Source organism: Marmota flaviventris, chromosome 2, assembly GCF_047511675.1.
Source record: "Marmota flaviventris isolate mMarFla1 chromosome 2, mMarFla1.hap1, whole genome shotgun sequence".
Taxonomy (NCBI): Eukaryota; Metazoa; Chordata; class Mammalia; order Rodentia; family Sciuridae; genus Marmota; species Marmota flaviventris.
In genome coordinates, this window is record NC_092499.1 from 5,642,421 (window position 1) to 5,667,901 (window position 25,481).

Below are 25,481 nucleotides of genomic sequence, written 5' to 3' on the forward strand. Positions count from 1 at the left end.
ACCGTCTCTTCAAGCACCACGGCCGAGATGGGCCGGGGTACCTGCCCCAAGTTGCATCACCTCCAGAAAATGCCCCAGAGGCTGCATGGGATGCCCAGAAGAGAGAGGTGTTGATGTGCCAGACACTGAGCACAGGCACCAGGCATCACCCGGGCAGTGCTGAAGCTACCCAGCATTCTCTTCCCTGATGCTGGCACACCTCCAGGGTGCCCTCCGTGGATGGGTGGATACTGAGAGTTAGTGGACCATGTTACATAGGTCAAAAATCATAACGCCTACGTTCCATAGTCTACCACCTCTGCAGGAACCATGAAATGGCGCTGACCCCCAGAAACGGGGCCTTGTCCCTGAAGCGGGCGTCACTTCCAGAAAGCTTTCTGAGGCCTGATTTGGCAAGTGAGAACAGGCATGTGGCGAACATCAACAGCCCTCCTCAGCTGTGGACCCTGGTGCCACAGGGAAAAGGTGCCCCGACTCAGAAGGCGTCTCCTCCAGCGAGGCCAGACCAACTGAGAAAACTGGGAACGCAGTGCTGACCATGCTGGGGCCATGCTGTGGTCAACCATCGGTCAGTCAAAGTGAAGGACAGTGTTTGGTTCTACATGGCAGAACAGGACTCTAAGGGCAGCGCTTCTCAGGTGAAAGGCGGTCACTGGACCTGCCCACACGCACCTGTGCTATGGAGGCCCTCGCCACGTGCTACGCTCACAGACCCAAGCCACGGAGCCAGGAGGGCATGGGCTCTCCAGCTCCCACCCCACGTCTCTCCCTCTCCAAAGAGGCCTTCCTGGTGTCTCTCCACCCCTACTCCTAGCCCTACTGTGCACACCACCGCCCTATACGAATAAGATGCCAGGCCATCGGTGGTTCATCCAAGAAAGGGCAAGAACGGGCTCCTGGGCTCCCTGCGGAGGACATGGCTGTCCTCTTAAGTCCCAAAGCCCATGGTAGGTGGTGTCACCTGGATGCACCCCTGGATGTTGAAGCCCAAGCTCCTTAGAATGACATCAGAGGGTCTTCCTTCTCCCCCATCCTCCTCCTCTGGTCCCTGAACATCATCCACACCCCTGTGCTCACTGGTTCCTCCACCTTGCGGTACGCTGTGCTGCTCGTCACTATCAAACTCTACCAAGGCCACTCCTCCCACAGCCTGGCTTGCTCCCTCTGAACCCTGCCTGGGGCTCCCCCCACCCAGCCACAGCTCCCCACGGTCAGCGGTGTTCACTAAACACGCTGAGGTGCGGGAGCTACAGCAGTGATAAGCGTCTTCACCTTCCTGTAGCTTTTAGCTTAGCAGGGAAACCCCCACAAAAATAACTCCTATGAAGTACCAATTTCAGGACTACTGGAGACCAGGGCTGTAGAGGAGCAAGGAGCTCTGAACAAGAGGGTCCCAGGCAGCAGGGAAGCCTTCTCTGAAGTTTTGAGCAGACGCTGAAGGAGGAGGCAGCTGACCGGGAAGAGTGGGGAGACGAGCAGGCGATGCGGGAGGAGGCAAGGCTCCGAGGGAACAGGAGCAGGAGCGAACCATTGTCTGGATGGAGCATGACAATCAAAAAGCACCCAGCAAATGGAACATGGAGAACCAGAGAGGGGCCAGAAGTGAGTCTGAGGAGCTGGGGCAGGGGTGTTGCACATCATGCAGGGCCAAGAGCAAATGCTAAAGATTTTGGACTTCATCTTCAGAACAAGGAGAAGCCATTATTAGTTAATAAAGGACATACTGAGTTGCATATTGCTATAATTTCTTTTGCCAACATGAAAAGAAATTGTTCCTGGGGGCACGGGTGGGTGCAGAAAGAAAGAGTACAGGAGCCCAAGTCGGGTAGGAGTCAGGAAGACGGGGTACAGTGGATACGTTTAAGAACGACGAAGAGCCCAAAGAGACTTGGTAGAGCACAGATGAGAATGAGGAATGACGAGCAGCAATCAGTCACCAAGAAGCCTTGCACGTGTCTGCCACAGAAGCTGGTGGAGAGTGGCACCACCCTGGGTGGGGGCACTGGATGAGGATTGTGTTTAGTAGGCAGGATTTGGTTCTGGGAGCAGTCCCAGTGCAGATGCTGAGTTGGCAACCAGAGGAAAGTCAATGGCAACCTCCAGGAAACCTTGCAGAGGACTCGGGGGGCGGTGGGGGGGCTAGAAGCCAAACACACCTGAGCCTTGGAGAAGCTGCTCAGAGGGCATCAGCTGGAGGGAGGGTAGCTGGATTCCAGGTGGATCGTGATGGACTGTACCATCATGAGAGCCAAGGGGGGGACGCCACGAGAGAGGGGAGACTGAGGAGGGTGGTGTAAGACCCCTGGGGAGCCCGCAGGATGGAGCTGAAGCTCAGGGCCAGACTGGCGGCATTGGGACAGAGTCAGGAATCACTTGGTGATCAGCAAAGAGACAATGGGCTGATGTTAATGGTGGAAGGTGGGGAAGATGTTTGGGTGGCTTCTTTTCTCTGCAGCCCTCACTGAAGAGGAAGACATTCAGGTCTCCTTGGCTTTGGAACTCTCTGGGGCAGGGAGGGGCCCCGGGCTTTAGTGCATATCCCCAGCACCCAGCACAGGGCATGCATTCACAGTACCAGGAATAAAGACAGAGACGACTCCAAATGGCAGCCCTGAGAGCGCCCTGTCCTCCCGGATAAAGTGGCACAGATCCCCGTTGGCCTTCAGGACACTACTGGGTGAGCCATCCCCTCTCCCTACCAGGGCCCAACAATTACTCAACCAACTTGGGGGCTCAGCACCTTCCAGACCTTCTTACTTCCCCAGGCCCAGCCACTGCTCCGTCCCTCCTCCCTCCAGTCTGGGGTGAGGGGGGTTGCATCCTCCTTGTCCTCTCCCTCAAGAAGTCACTCACTCCTTCCCCCTCACAGCTTCCTGGCCACTCATCCTCTCATGGCCTTCCGTGTGCAGAAGACCCTGCACACCGAATGCACAGGTCCAGCCTGGGCCCCGTGTCCAGTGGCCCAGGCTGGCTGCAGCTCCTGCCCTCCCAGAGCTCCCCATCTGGGCCCGGGGTGATGGAGACTCAAGCTACACACTACAGCATCACAGAGATGCATGAGTGGGGCCTGTGGGGTCCACCCTGTCAAGAGTCCAGAAGGAGGAAGGATTCTCAGCTGGTGCAGCAGAGGGCAGGCACACAGGGCACAGAGAGGCCACTGCACCTCCCAAGGGCAGGGCACAGAGCCAGGGGAATGAGCAGAGAAGGCAGTGACAGACCCCACTCAGATCCTGTCACTCAGGGGCCTGTCAACAGGAGGCATGGGAGGAAACCCATAAAAACTACATGTAATCATCCCACACAGGGCCAAGTCAGAGAGCGCAATCACCATCTTCACCTCAGAGAAAGAGAGATGTAAGGTGACTTTTAGGAGCTGACATGTACGCAGAAACAGACTTTGGCAGCTGGCTGTGTGCTTTCTGAATTACCACAGAAACGGAAATGAGGAAAAAATGACGTCTCTATGACATAATGAAAGGTTGCAAGAAAAAGGGGGATTTAAAGACAAGTGCATAAGGTACAATTAAAAAAAAAAGCCAAAACATGATAATCAAGGGGAAAAAATGCAAATGAACTGTATGCCCTTTAAAAAAAGGATTTTCAATTTGGGTCAAAAGCCTCAAATCCAAACTATGTTGCCGATTTGAGACACACCATTTAATTAAAGGAACTCGAAAGTTTCAAAGCCAAGCCAAGGCACAGAAAAGAGAGCCTTCATTTTCATGCACTTAACTTTCAGGCAGCCACACAACCAACCATGCACGGAAACCTCCCACGCCATGGGGTTGCACCGCAGCTGACCGCCAGCAAGCAAGCCCTGCCGACACACCCTGGCCTTGCACACACAGCAATCTGTTAAATTTGCTGAACAACTATTTGAATGCTTAAATGGAAAGGCTTTCCAAGGGTGTGCGGGCCTACATGGCACTGAAAGAGGGCCCCCACAACCCAGAACTCAGGGTCACTTCCCCTCACCAACCAGAGCAGCTCTGATTTCATCTATTCACTTACTGGGCTTCTAGGTAACATTTGGCCTGAATAATGGGTTTAGCGGCATTTGAAAGCCAGTATTTAATTACATTGTGCTCTTATTGGTTTATAAGTAAGTGGAAAATGGAAAAATAAAATTTCTGCTATCACTAATAAGAGCATATAGGTCTCACATATACTTAAGAAATTCAGATAAATATGGAAATCATTTGGCACACCCACATCAGCCCCTCTCTAGCTTCGATAATTGTATTTAAGGCAGTCAACTGTGTGTTTGGAAAAAAAAAAAAAAAAAAAACTAAAGAACATCCATAGAATGTTAGAAATTGCCTTGAAAAAGTGCAGAATTCCTTGGAACATGCAATTCTCCAAACCAACTTTCAAAACCACTTTGCCCCCAATACAGGCTTTCACAAACAAGCATGGGGGGAAATAGGGTCACCTAAGGTAGGAAGACAAGTCAAGAGCAAATAGATGTGTTTCTGCAGGTTGGAGTCATTGAACAGGTCAGTCAAAACCACCCCTCAGAGGTGGACTGTACATAACAGCGATACAGCAGTCACAAACACCGCATTAGGGATAATCAGCATCCCCAAATGAGAAAAAATAACAGAAACACAGTTCCAGAATTCTCTCATCACTGAAAACATCAAATAGGCAAAAAAATAAATAGTAAACATACTTCAAATCTAGAGGTAACATCATTCTTAACAGAAAATGAGAAATAAAAGAAATGATGCTCACTTCATCAATCATAGATTACACTGTCCCAAAAGTTCTGACAAATGTAGTAAACCAAGAACAACAACAAAAGAAAAAAGAAAAAAACCCATAAGTGCTGTAAACTAAGAGAATGAGAGTAAAATTATGGTTATTTATATATTTCATAATTTTTTACTAAAAATATCCAAAAGGACCAAAGGAAAAGCTAATAAAGAAAATAAATATCTTTACATCAGAACCTATGCCCTATTAACAAGGAGCATATCTTACTTTCAAGGCCCATGAAACATTTACAAAATTAGTTGTAGTATGCATAAAAGATACATTGATCAATTCCCCAAAGTAGAATTTATATGTCCACATTCTCTAACCACAATAAAAAATAACCACATTTAAATAAAAGGCATAATCAACAATACACAACACAAATAAGTTAATTTAAAAGTGAGATCTAGCTTTTCACATTTAATTCAGATAATCATGTCTTCTAAGAACAGGGAATGAAAATCATAAATATTTAAAAATTCTAAAAAGGCTACATATAAAACATAAGAAGTGTAGTTAAAATTGCAATTAGAAGCAAATTCATATCATACCTGTTTTCACTATTAAGGAAGAATAACAATAGGGCATATATGAACAAAACCATAAACCAAGCTTAAGGAAAGTAGTAGGAAGAACTCAATAAAGATAAAGGCAGATAGCACTGAATTTGAACATACACACACACACACACACACACACACACACACACACACTGAATTAATAAATCATTCCAGAACTGATTCTTTGAAATACCTCTAAAATAGACATTCCTCTAGCTCATCATATAAGAGAGAGAATGTGAATATACAAAGTTAAGAATGACAAAACTGATATATTATAGAAAGACAAAAATTCTATTACAAAAGAATATTATTTATAACTTTTTAATAAAATCTTAAATTAAAAAAGATAATTTTCTAAGATTAATTATATTTAAAAACAATTACTGAGCACTAATGATGTGCCATACACCATGCAAGGTACTTTATCTATTAATCTTCACAGTGGTCCTCTTAGGTTCTCATTTTAGTCACTTAACAATTAAGGAAACTAAGAATTGGGAGCAGGTGGCGGGGGCGGGGAGAATCACAGTTTTCCCAGCATCATATAGGAAAGAACTGAACTCAATTTATCTGATTTCAGTGCCTACAGGTTTAAACACTGAGCTATATTAAAAAAAGAAGCAAAAGTCCTAAAGATGCAGAAAATCTGAAGAATCCAATAAATACAAAAGCAACAGGAAACATTATGAAAGAGATACCCTGGAGTTACGTAGATGAGTTCTTTAAAGTTTTCAAGAAAAAAGATCACTCAAATGATGCAATATGGTACAGAATGAATAAAAAAATGGAATGTTCTCATTGATTTTATAAAGCCAGCATCACCAACACCAAAATCAATCAACAAATAGATTTAGAAAATCCTACACCCAATACTAGCAAAGCAAATCTTATTAAAAGAATGATATACCAAATTAAATAGAATTTGATCCAAAAATGTTTCAAAGTTATGAAACATTACAATTAATTGTATCAACAGATCAATGCAAAACAACCCAAATATGTGTTAGATATCAAAAGTGTATTTCATAAAATTCTAAATCAATTCCTGATTTTAAAGACATCTATGAGCTAGGAATACTTATCTAGACTGAAAAAAATGCTTAATAATCAAACTTAATAATGAACTAGAAATAAGACAAGATTTCTGTTATCACCAGGTTAGTGTTTTAGAAGTTCTAACCAATGCTATAAGGTAAGAAAGAGAAACTGACTAGGTAAAATGAAAATTTGCATTATGTAGATATGAATGACTTTTAACCTAGAAATTCCAAAATACTTAGCTAAGAGCTTGTAGAATAAATAAAATAATTCAGTGAAACAGACAGTAACTAAACATTTCCCTACATACCAGTTGCAAGCAGTTAGAAAATATGAGGAAAGATGGATCAAATTTACAATATAAATATCATTTCATTCCTTAAAATAAACTTAATGACAAGTTGTGAATTTGTCAAATTTGACAGATCAGTTATATATAAGTGTAAAACTGTAAAATAGTGTAAAGCCCAAGTATCAAAAATATCAGTTTCTTTTTAATTAATTTTTCACTGAAAATCTAAAATTCTTTTGAAAGAATAAATAAATGACATCCCCCAAGACAAACTTTAAAAATAAGAAGGAAGGAAGACCATTGCCATTGAATAATAATACATTATAATATAATTAAAATGGCAATACGAGCCTAAAAATTAACAAGCCAACAGAATAACCAAAAGCCAGAATAAGAACCAAAACTATACAAGTATCTACCACGTGGCACATATGGAAATGGGAAAGATGGCTTATTCTCACAATAATTAAATTGATGATTGAGAATTCAAATATAAAAAAATGAAAGAAGTAGAAAGAAATAAAATTGACTGTTCATATGAGTTCCATTTGGGAAGGGTCCTTATCAGAAAGTGAAATGCAAACAAAGAAACTATAAGGAAAAATAAGTGATAGATTTTTAGATGCCAATATGAAAATAAGTTCATTAATAATTGAATGAAAAATAATTAAAATCTCCACAAACAAAATTGAAGAGCAAATGAAAATGGGGGGAGAAAGGGGACAACAGTAACTACTGTTCCTGGAAGGTATCAAGCATGGAAGTGTTGGAGTTGATCATGGTATGCAGCTGAATACATCCCCGTGAGCCCACTGAGTGTAATTGTAATGCACTAATTAAAACACACAAAATGTAAAAAGATAAACACACCAATAAAGAAGGAACCCAATTTCCAGTGCAGCTGGTGGACTGCAGGCAGATGTTGGCCTGGCCTGGAAAAATGGATGAACACAGATCCACATTGAGACACAAATGTGAAAACTGGAAATGATGGGAGACAAGAAAATCCTACACATTCAGAAAGGTTGAGGAATCACAAAGGCTTTGGCCCCCTCTCAATACCCCTAGAAGCTAGAAGACCATAATTTATGATTTCAAGATCTGAGAAGGAATATCAAAAAGGTTTCCAACTTAGAATTTTATACCCAGCCAAATTATGAATGTCAGTGTGGACATTTCCTATTCATATGTGAAAGGTATCTAAAAATTATCTCCCATGAACTTTTCTCCAGAAACTGCAGGGGGTACACTCTAGTAAAACAAAGAGAAGAATGATAACATGGAGATCACCCAGAGAAGAATGATAACGTGGGATCTATGAAATCAGGGATCCAACCAAGGAGAGAGGATCAAGGGACTCCCCAAGATGGTGCCAGGATACCTCAACGTCCACTGACCCATAGCACAACAGGCAAGAAGGATGCAGGAAGAAATATCTTCAAAAATATTTTTTCCACATATTTAAGTTGGATAAAAAAATGCAATTGAATATATGAATAGGCTTGTAATAAACCTGAGCTCTATTCAAGAAAAAAAACAACCCCCCCCCAAAAAAAACCCAACACATCAAAGAGAAAAGAACACATGCACACCTACATACAGGGTGAGTATTAACTCCAGAGGGGAAAAATTGTGAAGAAGAAAATACTCACATTGCTACTTCATTCAGTATTCAAGAGTGTTTACATTCTTATAACAATGTAAACTCTGAATATTGATCAAACCATAAATATATGGAGAGGTTGATACACAGAGGAAGGCACTGGGGTGAAGCCAAGGGCGTATGCAAAGTCGTCAAAGTCTTGTTTTCTGAGAAAAGTCAAGACAATGCCTGAGCTTTTTTTTTTTTTTAAGTCAAGACAAATGGCTAAGCTTTTAAGAAAAATAAGAAAAGAAAATCATGAAGTAGAAAAATAAGAATATTACTTAGAATTATGGATGTAAATGTCAAAAGAATCAGCTAGGGAATTGTAAGCTGCCGCTACAGTGCGGAAAACCTGGGTGGAGCCGGGAAGGTGGGAGGGCGGATGCTTCTGTGACAATTGCACAGAACTATCTGACTCTTAAAACGAGGCGTATGCATAACTTTGACAAAAGCAAAAACTAAGTGAGAAACGAGAAGTGCAAAGCCTGAGCTGGCAATTCAGATACAAATAAGCAAAGAAGAAGTAGGGAGTTCTTCAGACACAGGTGCAGAAGGAGCTCAGACCAAGAAAGAGAAGTCCCACATCAGACCTGCAAAGGCACAGACTTTGGCAATCCCCAGAGAAGTGGGTGCTGCTCAAGCTGACTCCAGAACACACGTGGCCACGAAGTTAGGGTGGGGGCACTCGCGCTGCTGGGCTTTCAGAATGAACTGTGGGGAATGAACCAGAGATATGAGGGTGAACACAGAAGCCCACCTTGAACTGCAGAATTTGGATTTTAAGTGCATCCTAATACCAACAAAAGCAAACCCACGAAGCTGACTGTGATACAGTCAGTAGCTAGAAGGCTCTGTAACCATTAAGGAACACAGAACAGGAAACCACTTAGTAGTATAGTTAGGTAAAGAAACAGGATAACAGTGATGAGTTCAATCACACACACACACACACACACACACACACACACTCCTAATTTTCAGAAGTAAACAAGAAAACAGAGGCTGGTCACCAAATGTTGGCAGTGGTTGTCTTTGAGTAGTGGGACCAAGAAGATTCTCATTCTTCCAACTGCTCTTCTCAATATTTTATCAGCTTTTGCAAGAAATACGTTTTTTTTTTTTTTGTAATCAGAAAATATATATATATTATTTAAAATCATTATTGTATGTGACCCTAATTGCTTTAGGGTCTTTGATGAGAAAAACTCAGTGCTCCTGTGTTTTGTGTTCTCTGTGATGTAATCAGCTAACAGAGTGCAGTTGTCTGCATAATTGGAGACTCGGGCACAGGTGAGAAGGTGACCTTGAGCCCCAACTCAAGCTGTTTGAAAGGACACTGCAAGGATGCAGAGCCTCCACCCCTTGGAGGGACCAGAGATCAGGGACTTCTCTGGCCAGCCCTGGCCTCTTCTTGGAGAAGCAGCTGCCAGAAATGGCCCAGCCTCTGCGCACTAAGGCTCCGGGAGAGGCGCATGGATCGTGGCCCCTCTCGGAGGCATTCACACACACACTCTGGCCCTGCGTAAAGCTCATCTATGACCACTGCAGTCTCCGCATGTCCTCGACTGGCCCTTGCCACAGGCACACAGCATGCAGAGAAGAGTCAGGAAAAGCACAGCTCACCCTGCAGAGGTGCTACTACACCCATGGCCGTCATCCTCTGGGAAGCCAGCGGCTCGCGGCCACATCTCCAGGGGCTCCATGCTGCAGGACCTTCCAAGGCAAGAAGGAAAGTCAAGACCCAACCTGTACAAGCAGGCAGCTGTGCGGTCAGGGGAACTTGCAAACGTTCACTGGGGCTGGGGGGCCCGGGGAGTGGACCCAGCCAGCACCTGCCCTCTGGGGACTCTTATCAAACATGAGGTACAAGTGTCACCTGAGTGGGTGGAGCTGAGGGATCTTGAGAGTGAGCAGTGACAGGAGGTGTGCACTGGGCAGCTGTAAGAACCTCAGGGAGGCAGGAGCAAAGGGGACAGCAGTGGGGAGGAGTCGGAGGGGCTGGGCGGGCAGCAGGCTCCCTGTGCGGCAGACACAGGAGGCAGCAGGAGGAAAGAGCTGCTGTCAAACGAGCCCTGACTTCAAGGTGTCAGCTGAGGGGAAGCAAGGAGGGATGAAGAGAGGCTCAGTGGACTTGGATGGCCCTGGATGGCCCAGGAGAAGAAGGAGGTGCGGGGGGGGGGGGGGGGGGCGACTTGGGTTTGGCTGAGCAGACCACTGCACTCGTGATCAGCGCAGTTGAGGGGATGCTATCATTATGACCACTATCCCTGCTGCTGCCCGAGAACTCAAAGGCACCTAGAACTGAACCCATTGGTCTTATCCAGGACACCCATCAGCTTGGTCTGCAAGTGCCTCTTCTGTCACCTTCTTTTGCCCTTCTAAGGATTCTGAGCACAACTATGAGGACACCCACTGTGACTTACATCCACAGGGCCTGCTCCCTGGTCCGGTCGGCACTCCCTCAGGCTCGAGGTACCCCAGGCTGTGCTCCAGTCCTGGGCTGGGCAGTGGTCCTCTGGTGTAGCCACTCTCATTTGGATCAGGGTAGTCTGGCACTGAGCTCAGCCCAGCACTCTCCTTGCTGTGGAGGAAAGAGGCTGCCATCAGTGACCAGTGCTCACCCCTCTGAGCTCTCCCAGAGGTCACAGGAGCAGGTGTCTGGGGACAAGTAGGCACCAAAGGCAAGGTTCTTAGGTGGGACATGCCCGGACAGGCCAAGGGAAGCCCCTGCATCACATGAGGGAAAGAGGAGGGGGTCCTGCCAGGCAGGGCCCTGACCAGAACGCTGCAGCTAATGCAGCACCTGTATCCTGTGCCTGCAGGACCCTGCTGCTGGGGCCACTGTCAGCAGGAGGGAGTTTTCCAGATGCTTTGCTGCGGGGCCTTAGGAAAGGTCACCACATGGCAAAGCTGGCCCAGAGCGTCTGTTATGCTCTCGTCCTGATGAGCGAACCATGAACACATGCCGCGGTCTATCAAGCTAAAACTTGTCCAGAGACAGGCCTTGGCCCAGGACTGAAGCACCAGCCCCCTTGTGCTCCAAACTCCCCACCCAGGCATCCCAGGCAAGGTGATGGGCACAGGGCACAGCTGAGGGGACATGGGACATCCCCTGGACATGGAGGCATGGCTGGGTTCCCTAGGCTCACTCCACCCTAGTGTCCTTCTCTGGAAGCAGGGTTGAGAGGGGGCAAACATGGCCACACCCATCCACTCAGCCAGCTGCAGGGAAGTTGTAGGAGAGGTGGCTCCCTGTGAGCAGGCCGGGGTGGGCACTAGGGATGAGGAACAGCTAAGTGGGGAGACTGTGGCAGGAACATGTGGCCACACCTGCTCTTGTGCTCTCTAGGTGGCTACCCACAGCCCTTGCTACTAGGGGGCTGTCCAGGGTCATCAGCCACAGATGACACCAGGAACATCAGCTGGGGAAGGGTGTGGCCCTGCCAAGGGAGCAAGCTGCCTTTATTTTATCATGTGGCAAAAACACAAGCTGGTCGGAGAAGCCCTGAGCCCTAGGGAAAATACAATATTGCCAACTGCTCCAAAATGGCGACTGAGGATTGGGGAGGACCTGGAGGGCCGAGGAGCAGGAAGGTGGGACACGAGTCCAGCAGAGAGAGGCTGAGACGGCGAGGGAAGGGTTCCTGTCATCATCTCTTGTACCTTTATAGCCCAGGGACTCTGAGGCTAGCCTGAGAAGTCGGGACTCAAATGAAGAGAAGAAGAAAAGCTCTCCCCTCATCAAAGTCATGGAGGACAGGCCTTCAGAAGAGGGCAAATGGGGCCTTTGAGGGTAGAAGGTGTCAGGGACAGAAACTCCACATCAGACAGGAGCAAACCCTGTCTTCTACCTGCATAGTGGCCCTGGAGCTGGGGCATGCACCCCGGGGGCAGGAGCCCCACACAGGCCTCACTGTGGAAGGAAGCCCACAGCATATGGAGACTTACGGAGTAAGAATGAAATGGACTCCCTTTGCAGCTGAGCCTTCTGACCACATGTCCCCGGATGCACGCTATCTGCCCTGGGAAAGCAAAGAGAATAGGAGACAGGGCAGTGTCCACTCACTAAAGTCAGCGGGACCGCCTGTCTTCAGGGCACACATGCTGAAAGCTGGGCCAGGGACGTCTCACCTGTGCACCCCTCCAGGCTCTTCTGTGGCCCCCAGCTCCGGCCTCAGCTGCTCTGTAGCAGGTGGCCCCTGCAAAGCCAGGACACCTGCAGGAGCAGAGCACACTGAGTCAGCACTGCCATCCCCAAGCCTCAGTGTCCTGTCTGTAGAAGGAGGAACTGGTGTCCCCTCCTAGAGACAGTACCAAGCCTAAAGGGAGAACGCTGTGCTCCACCTGGTGCACATCTCACATCATCTCACGGTGTCTTTCTTCCTATTCTCTGTCAAGGCCACCAGGGTCTCATGCTCAGTACCACCCAGTGCTGCTCCTGGGGGCATGGCAGCCCTGAGCACCCTCTCCTCTCCTGGAACAAAGTCCCATCTGCTGTCACTCACTCCTCCAACCCCCACTGGCTTGAGGAGGACTTGTGGCTTTGGCCAAAAGTCTGAAAGGGGAGCAAATAAGGGCCTGAGCACACTCCAGTTCCATCAGACAGCAAAACCGAAGCTGGAACTCTGCCCCGTGAAGGGCTGCTCCCCAGTCACGGCTGGGGTTTGCCTTGGCTCCCCCATCCCTTCTCCAAGAGGAGGCCCCAGGGACCCCACAAGCCAGACTCAGCCCTGGCTGGGGTCCACAGAGTTTCAAATTTTGAAAGAGGCCTTTTGCAAAATGTCAGGTTTCCAGCCCTAGTCCGATTGCCCACATCCTGTCCAGACCCCTGGGAGCGAGATTTACTTAAGAAGGGAACAAAATCCCCATGTTCATGCCACTGAGTGGAAACATGCCCCATCCCGGGCGATTCCAAGGATTACGGTTACACGTCTCTTAATGAGTCACAGACGGAAGGCAAAGTGGAGCTGGTGGAAGGAGGGGACAGGCCTCGCCATGAGGAGGTGCTGCTGCCCCCATGCTAGGCTCTCAGGCCCCTGCCAGGGATGTCACTTGTCCCCAGGGAGGCTCTGCGTCATTCCTAGGTGCACTCGCTCTCCTTCTCCCCAACACTCACCTCCGTCCACCCCTCACTACCAGGTTCTGCCCTGCAGTCGGGGCTCAGGGCACCCTCAGCCAGGGAGCCAAGGGCATGACTGAGTAAGAGTGTAGACTTATCCCACCTTGGGGAGGGAGAGGAAAGGTCCCAGCACTGCAAGACGGGGCTAGAGGAGCTCTGCGGGGACCCCAAGGCCAGAGGGTGGAGTGGAGAGAGGCTGGAGCCCTGGCCATGAAGAGCCTCGGGATCAGGCCAAGGAGCTGGGCTTTCTCCTGGGGCCTGGGGGAGCTGGGAGAGGGCTCTAGGGAGCTCGGGGCCCTTGGGTGTGCGTTCCAGGAGGCCATGCTGGAATGGGGCAGGAAGGCCAATTCAAAGGTTGACATCCACCCAAGACAAGCTTGACCTGGCACAGTGGTGGCAGAGGTGGCAGAGAGCAGATGAGAAGAATGGCCCACGGGCTCACAGGAGATGCTCAAGGGGTGGAGGGGTGCTTTGGTGGACACTAAACAGTGGAGGCAGAATTGGGGGACACCAGGGAGGATGCAGCCGGAGGCTGGAGGCCACTAAAATGCCATTAGCAACCAAGCTCCTTCTTGGCAATACTCAGAGAAGCTCAGAATGAAAAGGAAATGTCAACTCTTAGTCCCTTCTACCCCAGTGTGTCACCTAGGAAGGCATCTAAGAGAAGCACTTGAAGGCTCACCAGAGACCGGAGAAGCCCAAACACTCAGCAGAGACTTCACTAATATGCAGGGTGCTCCAGTGAAGGGCAGTGTGTGCTCCGCAGCTGCCAGGGCAATGACCAACAGGAACCCCCCAATCCATCCCGTCTGTCTCCTCCACAGTGGGCAAAGAGCCCACTTACCTGACCCCGAGGAACCAAAGCCCCCAGCAAGCACCAACCAAGGCTATAATCTTGTCCTTTCAATTCTTCCTCAAAACTAGGTAGAGAGAAGCAGAGGGGACGTGTGCAGGTCAAAGCCAGCCCAGTTGGCCACACTAAGCATGCCCCCACCAACCTGGCCTCTCAGCACTTATCACAAGTGTAATTGAATAATCTTGCCCTGAATATTTACTTGAAATCTAATTCCCACCCAAGACTTGGAGCTCTGCAAAGGCATAGGTGGCATCTGTCTTATTTCTTGCTATTTTTGCACAGCCTCTGGCAAAGAAAAGACCCAATATTTTTTGAATCCATGAAGGAATGCATGAATGGTTAATTCATCAAACATTGCCTGATGCCTAGCCCCTCTCTTAGGCTCTAAGGATGCAGAAAGATCCTGTTCTCAAGAAGCACATAGCCCTTTGGGAAGAATTGGTAGCTCATAACTAATAACGTCCACAGGCTCCACTAGGGATATGGAGAGGGATGGATGAGGAAGAGAGGAGGGACTTCATAAAGGGACACAGGAGTTAAGAGAGGGCAAAACACTGTGAATGTTCCAGAGGGAGTGACTTTGTCAGCGCAGAGCAAGGCTGAGCAGGAAGGAGCAGAAATCTAGAATTGACTCAAAGTTGTCAAACACTGGGAGGCTGGCAGGCTTCATTTATCCAGGGAATTCTGGGAAGTGGTGGGAACCTAACTCAGGCTCTCTATACCTGCACATGTTTACCAAGCGAATCCCAGATCCAGCCCCAAATCCTCAGGGCTGATGTTGCAGCCCAACCTCAGCACTGAGAGAACCCTCCTGCCACAAATAGGCCTGACCTTGTCTCATGGGGGGCTAAAGTTCACCAAATGGAAAATAGCCAAACTGGAAGAGTCCGTCTCAGATGTCCAAAATTAGGAAGGGGACCCTACCTGGTTTGGTCTGAAGCAGGAAGGCTAATGGTTTGAGTCCAAATCAAACCCTCACAAAGGAGTCGGCTGATCCCACACCGGACACCGAGCACTGACCACCAAGTCCCGAGGAGAAGTGTAAGACCAGGTGGAGTCCAGGGCCAGGAGCTCCCAGCAGGGGAGGAAGAGGAATGTTCAGTGTGAGGCATGTGGTGGTACTGGACATGGAAGGGACAAAGGAAGGAAGTGGGTCTTGGGCATGAGCCCCAGGAGAGAGAAAGTGGTGCAGCTCACCTCCATCTGTCTGCTCCCTGGTAGAAGGAAGTGTTTCGTGGCCTTAGCGGTGCGTGGACTGGCCTGCCCTGGCCTGCCCCAACTGACATTCTTCCTAGAGCTATTTGAACCCTCCCGTCTCCTAGAACAGGAAAAGGTAGGTGTCATATCTGTCTGGGAGCTTTTAAATCAGCACAGCTGACATCACCAAGGATGATGACAGGAGTGCAGAACAAGAGTGGCATGTGACACTTTCAAGGCATCCTTTTCCTCCCAGGTACCATGATATATACATGACACATATTAGGACATTCAAGGACCCTTATAAGAAGCTCTTGTTAAAAACCACAAGCCAGTCACGTTGGCACCATTGCCCCCTCCCACAGACAAAGCTGAGGTCAAGAGGGGCCTTGCGTTTAGCCTACCATCGGAAACAAGAAAGAATCTGGTTGGCTTGGAAGGGCCAGGAGTGGGCCCACTCTCAGCAGGCATAAAAACAAGACTGGGTTATTTTCAATCTCCTGTCTTGGCAGAGACAAGGGCGGCTTTCGGGAAGACCCAGGGCTTCCAATCCACCATGCCAAGCCAGTGTTGCCCAAGGATGGGCCAACGGCCAGAGCAGTCAGAACTGCCAGTATTCTGTGCACTGTCTGGCACAGGAAGCTGGACTCCAGGGGGAATCTAGACTCGAAGGGGAGGGTGCCACAGAGTCTCTGATACCCAACACGCTTCTCCCAAGAGCAGCACCCAGGCCATGCTGGTTCCACAAAAGCACGTGTATTTTTAGTTCCTTGCTCATTCATTCAGCAGTAATTTACTGGGCGCCTACCAGGCTCCGGGCTGGGCAGGCTCTGGGGATACAGAAAGAATTTGACCCAGTTCCCGGCCCTCAAGGCACTTCTGTTTAGTGATGACATGTAAAGTGACACCCATGACAGAGGAGAAGGGTGCTCCTGCCCCACGTTCCTGCTGCGGCTGGGCTTGGCTGTGCCTTGCAGTCCTGTGGGGAGGCAGGAGCAGTGAGGTCATGCCTCTGTCCTCCAAGGGCAGCTGGCTCAGTCACTACTCATTCATTCATTCTCAAAGCGGCTGACTGGGCCCCTGATTCCACACTGACTCACCTAGTCTCTGATCCCCTCTTGTATTCATTAGCTACTCTATCTTCACCCATCCATCCTTTGGTCTCTTCAGGTGCTGATTTATCATTTCATTCTTTGACTCAGCTAACATGTTCCATATTTTTCTCTTCCACTGGTTTTTCATTCACTCACTCACTCATCCTTGACTGATTGATGGATTCACCCACATGGATGCTCCACCTCACCCCTCCTTGCCTGATTTGCCCACGGGCATGCTGGGTCATCTACTCCCTCGCTACTGGCTCACCTCTGTTTATCCACCAGCTGGTGAAGCCTCGGGGCTGAGCCTTGTGGGCTGCCCACGCTCCTGAGCACTGGTTTTCCATCTGGACCCACGGACCTGCTCATCTTGCCCTCTTCCCTCAGCATCCCACTTAACGTGGGCTTGCTCGCTCAGGCACCCTCAGCCACACACCACGCAGACATTCACTTCTGGCATTCGTCCCCAGCTCACTGAGGCTGCTGCGCTCATTTGCATAATCCTTCCCACTTTCATTGCATCATTGATTGATTCCATTGCTTTTCAAGGACTCATCAGGCAAAAGTCCTCCTCATTTATCTGTTACCTGCCCATTTCTCAACAAGCTCCTGCAGCATGGGAGGCGAGGCATGAAAGCAGAGCAAGGGCAGAGGGCCCCGTCACAGCACTCTCAGATACCAGCTGCCCCAGTGGGGATCTAGGGGGTATCAGGGCCTCCTACCCACACCTGCAAACAAACGAGTCCCTAAAATACGTGCCTGAGACAGACAAAGATAACCCATGTAGATACCAAGAAAATATCCAAAATATCTCAGGAGTACATGCAGAGTGGGACAATCTACTACATGCTCTTAAAACAGAGATGTAAAAGACTGAACCTTTCTTTCACGGATGTGGGAGGTACAGAGCCACAATAATTATAATTCTTGTTCCAAAACACATCTTAATCACCAGTCCTATTTGATTGCTTCTAATTTACTTTTTCCTAGACTGATTTAATAAATAATATTAATGACAATGATAATTCTGTGAACCCACCAGAATATGAGAAAAAAAAAACACAAATATTTTGACACATGCCTCTTATTTCCATTACACAGAGATAATGGATTAAGTCTTTCTGGTTAAATGGATTTCAGAGAAGTAATATTGAGTTGATCATAACGTTTTTTTTCATAAAATATTTTATCATTGGAATAATCCTGGTCATTTCAATTTTCTGCATACATGAATTTTCCTGGTTATTAATTTAGTCAGTTACCCATTTTAGGAAATAAGTTCAAAACAAAGAATCTACAGCCAATAAGAGGGAAAAGTGACTGACCGAAGTCTTTGCATGGACTCCTTAAAGACAGTAGAACAGTTTGACCCCTGCTCAACAAACCTTGTTTCATGACACAGTCACCCAAGTGGACACGGTATTTGCTAGCATTTTGACTTGTTTGGCTATTTGTAACTTTTAGTAGAACAATAAAACCCAATTCAACCAAGAACAAGATCTTTGGCTAAGTCTAGAACCTATTAAATAGGTCATCTACACCTATTTCTCATGGGTCTCTGTTTTGCAAAGTGAACTGATCTCGCTGTTGGTTAGGACACGCTCTCTCCAAGGGCTTAGGCATGGTCTGCTCTCAATCCGTGACTGCATGGAGTCACTTATTCTCTTAAAAGAATAAATAGTGATAGACTATAATAAAAAGATGAAGTAAAATAAAAACCTATGACTTACCCCCATCTATATTGTCCTTTGTCACATAGGTGACACACGTGATTCTTAAATCACGAGTAAGACAGCTGAGGTGTATCCACCTGTGTGCACACAAATCAGATACAAAAGGGAATGGAATTCCCTTGTCACTGGTTCACACCTCCCCCTCATGGAGTTAACCATTTATTTATTATTTGTTTGTTTCGTTTTAACCTTTTTATTCACAATAAATCAAAAACCCAGGAACCTTCAGCCAACTAAGAGTAGAACATCAATGGCTGAACATCTCTATCTAGATGCTTCTTATAAGAAGGGGCAACCACCATGTTGACCTGTTTTTCCCCTTTTAAAGGACCATGGTATTTCAGAACTGAATTAATAATATCCTTTGCTTCATAATATATCCTCAAAATTGGCTCATGTTTTGGCCTCTTTTTCTTTCCTCATGAAAAGGTTTGCTTATTGATCCATTTATTTATTCACTAATGATATAGAAATGATATCAATGAACCCTCACAAACTCCAAGCGGTGGGCTGGGGATGTGGCTCAGTGGTAGAGCACTTGCCTGGCATGTGTGAGGCCCTGGGTTCCAGCCCCCACGCCACAAAACAACAACAAAAACTCCATGAGATTCCATGAATCATTCCCAAGGCAATCCCCAAATTCTTTTTTGGCAATGGATATTAGTTGCTCAAAAAAATGTTCGATCATAATTTTTATTCAGATGCGTCCCATTCACATCGCTGAGCCAGATGATGCCCTACTGCACTGAAGGTGAACAACACATCAATGTTGTCCTACTACGACCACCCTCCAACGTCCCAAGAGAGAAACAGCCAGCTCTTATCAAGAAGGGGATGTTTAAATAATAAGATATTTAAAATTTTGGAAAATTAATGGAAAAGCTGAGGGTGTTTTCCGCCTTGTACATCATCTTGTGCTAAATTGGATTAATTTTGGTTTATAACCCATTCTTATCATAGGACGATATGTGGCCTCCTAAAATTTAATTATCTTTTATAATGACACAGTGGAAACCATGAACTAATGACCCGAACCAAGAACTTTATTACTCACATTGTATGATATTCTCCTTACCCAGAGGGAAAGGCACAGACCTTCACGACTGGAGGATAATTTAATCAGCCATGGTACAGGCACCCTGTGAACATAAAGAGGCACCAGCAAATGAAAATCTGAGATTCAGGCTCAATTTAGTGAACACAAGGCCCCATCACAGAGATTAATCACTAACAATGATTTATGCCACATTTATATCTCTGACTCAGGAAAGGGCCTTCATTTTATTAATTAATGCAGGCGGTTATCCAATTTGATAATATCATGGACATGCTTAAATGAACCACCCACCCAACATCAAGAACTAGGAACATTACAGGCCTCGGGCACTGTCCCTCAACCCAAGGTAAGAGCACAGGGCTTCTTTGATTTTTTTTTTCCACCTGATAGTGGGGATTGAACCCAGGAGCTGCATCCTACTCCATTTGAACTTTTCATTTAGATACAGGGTCTTACTAAATTTTCCAGGCTGACTTGAACTTGTGATCCTCCTGCCTTAGCCTCCTGAGCCATCAGCTCACAGGCATGATGACCATCTTGAACCTTTTTAAAAAAGGGCTTCCATGTAGTGATTTGGATGCATCTGAGCCTCAACTGTGACATGATCTCATCACTGATCTTCACGTGGTCCTGATTTTATCCCACACTTTCATGTCACACACCGAGAACCCTAAACAGACCACCACCCAAAAGATAAAATCTTGAACTACTACTCACATTGAACCACAAAGGACGTCATCATTACAGAAAGGTCATTGACTGGAGTTGTGTGCATTCTGCAGAGTGGAAAACAGATGGCAAAGAGAACAAAGAAAGAAAGAGAAGGAAAAATTAAAAAGGGGGATGAATATGCATTATTCTCTGATTTTAAAGAGTCCTCTCTATGTCCAGGTAACTATTAGAAAAAAGGGAGGAAGGACACTTGATCCATTGATCCATGTTTTCCCCTCAATTTCCTTCGCTGTTTGTAATCAGGTATTAATTAATTAGTGAAATTATTTATTTCCATTTCTGTTAATAAATTTGAACTCACGACTGTCCCAGAGTAAGAACATTAATTATTATTTCCCTTTGTCTACATGACCCTGACCCAAAGAGGGATCATCCCTGATTGATTAATTTATTCATTAACTTGAGTGTTCCAGGATGGTATTCAAAACGGCCGAATTCCACAGTTGTACTGATGGTGCCATCCCCATTCTAACCCTTGGGTGTGACACGCTTTCATCCCTGGGACACATGGAGCCATTTAAACATTTGTTTCACAACCCAAGGAATACCTAGGAGCAAGCCGTCCACCCAAGGCAAGAACTCCGAGCACTCCTTGTTAGGTCCCTCTGCTGACTGGGGATTTGGCAGCCAAGACCATCATCTGTGAGGATCTGTTGTAGGGTAGAGAGAGCATGAGTTAGAGAGAATGGACTCCCCTAGAGTGCGGCTGTACTCTAATATTCTAATGGAGGCAAGGGAAGCAGGTTGGTGTTAGTCTTAAACTTGGGTCATATCCCTTTTATAATTGGCCAAAAAAGCACCCCCTTTTGGCCAGATTTACTCAGTTATTAATTTTGCATTAAAATGGATGCATGTGAATCCACCATCTCAATCCACAATGAGAGTGGCCTACAGCAGGCTTCATGCTCAACACCTCCACCCTCAGAACCCCTCGAATCTCTGGACTTCACACGTGCAGGATCGGATTAATTTAAATGCTAAGATTCAAAGCAATTTCAGGCCATGAATAATGCTGTATCCTACTTTATTTATCCATTTATTGATAAAATAGTTGGGCCACCTATTTCATTCCTTTTAAAGAAGGACAACAATGTTTAAACTCTCAGAAATCTGAAAATAAGCCATATCGTGCCTGTCTACATTCTCCTTACCATCTTATAAGAACCAGAATTCTTTCTGGAGAGAAGCATCATCTCAGGAACCAGTTAAACCATCACATCTATCCCATGGCACTTCCACCAAGGCCCCCCTGCGTTCTCCCTTCTAGCGAACTGAACTATCATCACACCCTGGCAGGACCACAGGGATAATGGCTCTCCAGGTACACTGCCTGTCACTCAAGTGCAAGGGACAGTGTGTCTGGGTAACAGAGGTGGTGAGCCCAACAACTCCTGACCAATGCTGACCACTGACTGTTAGCATGGAAGCAATGTTCAGCCTCTCATACAGAAATGGCTTTCCTGTTTAGTAATGAAATAGCCAGGCGACCACAGATAACCAGAATGTAAACACTGAAAGCTCACACATTTCTGAGAGATCAACAACAACAACAAACGCAGGGGTCTCAGCTGCTGGGAGGCCGCGTGGCACAGCAGCCGGCTGCACCCCACGAGCTACAGCTGGCCCAGGCACAGCTCTGCTCCGTCATCCCTACTTCTTGAGCTCTTCATGCCACTGACTCACTCCTCATCCCATCACCAGCCATGACCCACAAGATCACAAGAGCTGGGTCGGCGACTGTTTTGAACCCCTGGCTAGAGGATCATTTCCAACAGAACAATAGACCATGCTTATTTTATGTTGAGCTTAAACTTCCTGAAACAGGATTCACCATCCTGACCCAAGCTGCCAGTCACTGGGCCAAGGCAGCCTAAGTCACTCTGCCCACTTGCTCACGAGGCATGGACCCCCTTCCAGGCCCAGGCCATGCCAGGAACTGGGACTACTGCTCACACCTGAGACACCGCAGAGCTCGCAGCCGAGCTGAGCCCCAGCCCTCAGTCCAGTGGGCCCCAGGACCGCTCTGACCAGATCAAGGGCGGCAGAGGTGAGATCCTGACTCCCACCTACCCACCAGGCCTGGGTCCCACCTCTGTGATTCAAGCCATCTCGTATTTACTTGAGTACTTTTCCTGGTACGAAACAAAGGTGAAACATGCAGTGGACCCAGAGCAATGGCCTTGACACTGACTTATCAACAGTTTTGGACTCCTTGCCGGGAGTGACCCCGGTGTGTTGTTTGTGTGTTTGATGTGACATTCATGCAGCTGCCATTCCAGCATGAGATCCGGATGGTCTCTAATGCCTCAGGACCTACAGGGTTTTCCCAGGCCAGGGTAGACCTGATTTCTACTGTGTGGATCTCAGCGCCAGATAGCAATAACCCGTGGCCCACGTCACCCATGCCACCAGCGCAAGGGCATTTCGGACTCTGTGACCACTTTCTTCATCTGTATTTTTATTGACTAATTCATCAGCTCAGTAAAAATAATTACCTAAGAGTCACAAGAGTTTCAGATCCTTGACTCTCTCTAACATCTTCTTACGTAATAACCACGCGGAGCGACGAACACTTCTTTCGGTAATAAGCCTTAGTGTTTCTCTCTGCATTCATCAGCATGGTGTTTTTCCTGTCTCCAATTTTTATCCCGGGGTCAAAGTTTCCTTTCCATGATCATATTTTTTTTTTATACTTTTTTAAAACACTGACGCCAAGAGAAGAACTATGACTGTGAACTGCTCCCACAGGTCTCCATAGTTACCGCACAGATCGTTCTCCGGAGCGCAAAGCACAGTGCAGATGACGTCTCCGTCTTTTAAAAAGGCTGAGGGAAAAAAGACTGGGACGTCATCTGCGCTGGTCTTTGCATTCTTCCACTTAGCCAGTCTATCAGGCACTCAGGGATGCCGTTTAATGTGTCTTCCTTCGCATGGACAATTGTCAGCTGGGCCACCAGCATGGAACGTGGGCCCTGACCCTCCACTAAAGATATTAGAGCCTTACAGTGTCCAGGCCCTAATGGGAGTCAGTGCTTCCAATACAAAAAAGGTTCTCCTGCCTCACAAAATGCTTTTCTAGTTGGACAGTGCTGACCCCGACTCAAAAGCATTTATTGGGTTACTGGATTTTTCATTGACTCAGTTATAACATTAGAACAAAAATGCGTGTCCACAAGAGTGAACCAAGCTCTTTGTGCGACCCTGGCGCCCATCTGCGGCATCAATTCTAAAGGAGGAAGCAGCTCAGTTGCTTTGCGGTGAGCCTTGGTGTTCTGCAGGGACGGCCAGGCCTGGCTGAGCTGCACCACAGTCGCGACTCACCTAGGATTGGCGTCTCTCCGTTGGTTGCCACTGCATAAAAGACTAGTACGTCTTAAACACTGTGATTCACAAAAATTCAAGAAAAGCATTGATACCACCAACCCACACGTGTGGACTCCTTGTCAAAACAGGAATGCCATCACTGCAACCCTCTGCCCGTGGCACATGTGCCTCAGCACGATGTTCACACCCGTTCCATGTTAACCACGAAGGCGGTGCACTCTCGTTCATATTGTCCTTACACCTAGGAACACACAACCTAAGCAGGGACAAGCACGTGGCTCCTGCACACAGTAGTCTGCAAGTTCCTCACACAGACACAACCAAGGGGCGCGTGAACGAGGAGAACTCACACCAGCCAAGGGTGCCCATCCTGAGGAATGCCCCAGAAGAGATGGCAGCAAAGCTCAGGCCCTCCGCCCGTGGATCCCTGCTGCTCGGCTTTCACAAGTTACTCATTTAATGAGCAATAATGTGGAGTATACGAAGTTCATTTTCTATTAGGAAAAAAAGAAGAATGTTAAACTTCTGATCCACCCAGAAACTGAACATTGTCAACGTTTTACACTGTCCACTCCACCAAGCAGGTGACAGGTATGTCAGGCTACACTGACTTCAATATGAATCAAGAGTATTTCTTGTCTCACCACATATTTTGATAAATTGAACAATGCCTAAATGTATTCATCTTTACTGATTCTCAATGATAAAAGTAAATGACCCCAATGAAGAAAGTAAAACTAATGGCATAAACACAATACCCCAAAGAAACACATTCTGTATTCTGACACCTGCCTACAGGGTCATTTGAAAGACAGAATAGACTTGTTATCTTTTGAGATGGACCTCAAAGTTACAGATACATAAACCACTAGTGGTAATCATCAATCCACAACTGGCCCTCAATTCATTTCTACACTGTCTATTGACAGTCTTTAACTCACTACTTACTTTAAGCCTATAAACAATAAAATATGAAGAACTTATTATTCCTAGAGTATATAGAATCACTCAGATATTAAAATTTTCATTTATATTTAATATTATCTTCAGCATTAATATGCATTAGCAATAGAAAACTTCATACCAATGGAACTTTACCATTTTTCTCTTTTTATTCTTACGTTAATTCTTGATTCTTTCTAACATTGTTGCAATTTTAAATATAAAATAAAAATATGCAACCCCAAGAAAAGAATGAACCAGATTTCTTCTGTAGTGGACCTCAGAGTCGCAAAAACACCTATTCATTAATTGCAATTCATGTCAACAATAGTCATCATTAATTCTGGATTTGTACTTCTTTCCCCATCATTTCTATACTGTCTGTTGATTGATTTATTATTCACTGACAATAATTTGAAATCTGTTCATTAAAAAATACAAAAAAAGCCATGATTCTATATATGGAATCATTGTAACAATGATGTGTCTGTTTCATGGATTACCCTAAGTTCTTAATAAACAATTGAATGCTTCCTGTCTCTACCACAACCTTGACTGAAGTCGAGTGGTGTTATGATTTGGATTTGGGATGTCTACCCAAAACTCCTGGATTAATTAAGAAATGGTCACAGGTAAAATGATCAGATTACAAAAGCTGAAACCTAATCAACTCGTTCAAGTCTGAGTGGTAGGACGAGGGAATGATTTCAGAAGACGGGAGGTAGAGTCATGGTTGGACGAGAGGAATCAAGGGGGGGACAACTTGGAAGGGCTGTGCTTCCTGTCCATCCCCTCTCACTCCCACGCTGCTTCCTGACCCCTCCACTAGCTGAGCAGCTTCCCTCCTCCACTGGCTGCTCCCACCATAATGTCACACCTTGGCCCAGGGCAATGGATTTGGCCATCTAAGGACTGAGACCTCTGAAACTGTGAGCTCCAAATGAACTTTTCCACCTCTAAGTTGTTCTTGTAGGGCATGTCAGTTGCAGCAGCAAAAAAGAAAGTAAAAAAAGTTGACTAAAACAAGTGACCCACTTGGATGAAATTAGATACATTTAGCAACCCATGTGTCCTGCTAAACAGACCACTCACGTGAGGACTGCAGTGAAGGTCATGACTCACGTGATC

General features: G+C 46.6%; 1 non-coding gene across 1 annotated transcript; it reads right to left on the reverse strand.

Annotated features, from left to right (window-relative positions):
• Nucleotides 1-24,626: 24,626 nt before the first annotated feature.
• LOC114101660 (small nucleolar RNA SNORD113/SNORD114 family) lies at nt 24,627-24,698 on the reverse strand. The gene has a single exon (XR_003584376.1). It is a non-coding gene; the product is annotated as a small nucleolar RNA SNORD113/SNORD114 family (small nucleolar RNA).
• Between the last annotated feature and the right edge of the window lie 783 nt (nt 24,699-25,481).